The sequence below is a fragment of the Eptatretus burgeri genome, chromosome 1 (genome assembly GCF_056783735.1).
Source record: "Eptatretus burgeri isolate ZD-2024b chromosome 1, Ebu_testis_v1, whole genome shotgun sequence".
NCBI classification, from domain to species: Eukaryota; Metazoa; Chordata; class Myxini; order Myxiniformes; family Myxinidae; genus Eptatretus; species Eptatretus burgeri.
This window is the reverse complement of record NC_140961.1, coordinates 36,795,065-36,797,263: the sequence shown is the minus strand read 5'-3', so window position 1 is coordinate 36,797,263 and position 2,199 is coordinate 36,795,065. Positions and strand designations below refer to the sequence as shown.

General features: G+C 34.2%; 1 long non-coding RNA gene across 1 annotated transcript in view; it reads right to left on the bottom strand.

The window, feature by feature from the left end:
* Nucleotides 1-356: 356 nt before the first annotated feature.
* The window catches only part of LOC147034251 (uncharacterized), a 2,464-nt gene continuing 621 nt past the window's right edge, over nt 357-2,199 (bottom strand). Inside the window, exons 1-3 of the long non-coding RNA XR_015059658.1 lie at nt 1,650-2,199; nt 1,341-1,553; nt 357-1,244 (exon numbers count right to left, since the gene is read on the bottom strand). The exon at nt 1,650-2,199 is cut by the window's right edge and continues 621 nt beyond it. This is a non-coding gene — a long non-coding RNA (uncharacterized LOC147034251). The remainder of the gene's footprint in view (nt 1,245-1,340; nt 1,554-1,649) is intronic.

The window sequence follows — 2,199 nt, the reverse complement described above, 5'->3', positions numbered from 1 at the left end:
TATAATGTATGTCAAGGGGTGGACGTTCTTACATCTGTGAACCCCAAACACAGAATCCTCAACTGAATAGTCAAGGCTTAACTTTTGTTTGTTGATGTGTATGTGTGTGTGTGTGTGTGTCCCAACCCTCACATTCAAAATCTCAACCCCAACCCTCACATTCAAAATCTCAACCCCAACTCAATCCTCACCCAACACAATGTCTTTTTCAACATGAGATTTCCACCTATATATATATATATATATATATATATATATATATATATATATATATATATATATATATATATATATATATATATATATATATATATATATATATATATATATTTTTACGTTTTTTTTTTTTTCTTCTTCCAATTCTGTCTTTTAAGACTTTCAGGTTTGATGACATAGAAAGAGGGAGTAAGAACTTTCTTGATAGGTTTAAATCCCAAAGAGTGGTAGCATTTCAAGTCTTCAAAATAACCCCAACTTTCCAAGTCTCCAAGGTAGTTATTTAAACCATCAAGGCAGAACTCATTTACTGATTTTTTCAAAATTTGTGAGTCTCCAAGGTAGTTCCCATATTTAGAACCATCTTGACAGAACCCTTTTCCTGAGTCTCCAAGGTAGTTATTTAAACCATCAAGGCAGAACTCATTTACTGATTTTTTCAAAATTTGTGAGTCTCCAAGGTAAAACTTGTATTCTAGCTCATCAACGTATAACTTGTTCAGTGGGTATTGTCTTGATAACTCACAATGAGTACTATTGCTGTAAAACTCTTTTTCAGGATTTTGCTGGTCTCCAAGGTATAACTCTTTGGTTGGGTCATCAAGGACGAACTCGTTCTGTGGGTCTTGGTCGCTCATAAGGTCTTCAACCAAGCCAACAATTTCGCCCCAAGTTGTAGCAAAAGCAGTATTTTCATTTCGTATTTCAGACACAATTTCCTGTGAGAGAAAATAATAATGTATTAATTAAGTTATTTAATTATTAAATGAGTATGCTTCAATCAAAGTTTGAAAATAGGAAAATAAAAATCTTACCTCAACAGATAAGAGGTTTGAATCCAGTTCATCAACTTGAAGGTTTAGTTCCATACAAGACAGAGAGTTCCAAGGAACACCAAAGTCATCCCACTCAAGGTCTTGCTCGTTCTGTAGGTCTTGGTCGCTCATAAGGTCTTCAACCAAGCCAACAATTTCGCCCCAAGTTGTAGCAAAAGCAGTATTTTCATTTCGTATTTCAGACACAATTTCCTGTGAGAGAAAATAATAATGTATTAATTAAGTTATTTAATTATTAAATGAGTATACTTCAATCAAAGTTTGAAAATAGGAAAATAAAAATCTTACCTCAACAGATAAGAGGTTTGAATCCAGTTCATCAACTTGAAGGTTTAGTTCCATACAAGACAGAGAGTTCCAAGGAACACCAAAGTCATCCCACTCAAGGTCTTGCTCGTTCTGTAGGTCTTGGTCGCTCATAAGGTCTTCAACCAAGCCAACAATTTCGCCCCAAGTTGTAGCAAAAGCAGTATTTTCATTTCGTATTTCAGACACAATTTCCTGTGAGAGAAAATAATAATGTATTAATTAAGTTATTTTATTATTAAATGAGTATGCTTCAATCAAAGTTTGAAAATAGGAAAATAAAAATCTTACCTCAACAGATAAGAGGTTTGAATCCAGTTCATCAACTTGAAGGTTTAGTTCCATACAAGACAGAGAGTTCCAAGGAACACCAAAGTCATCCCACTCAAGGTCTTGGTCGCTCACAAGGTCTTCAACCAAGCCAACAATTTCGCCCCAAGTTGTAGCAAAAGCAGTATTTTCATTTCGTATTTCAGACACAATTTCCTGTGAGAGAAAATAATAATGTATTAATTAAGTTATTTAATTATTAAATGAGTATGCTTCAATCAAAGTTTGAAAATAGGAAAATAAAAATCTTACCTCAACAGATAAGAGGTTTGAATCCAGTTCATCAACTTGAAGGTTTAGTTCCATACAAGACAGAGAGTTCCAGACAAGCACACAGCACACCATTGCCAGCAAAAACAAATGTTTAAAATGGAGCCTGGGTTTGAAGCTTTTATAGAGAAAGACTGGTGGGTGTGGTTTCCTTTGGAAATTCCCTGGGCAAGCCTAGGCAAGCATTCATTGGGAAATTTTTCAAAACCATAACATCCTGTAATTTTCTAGTGATTTCTTT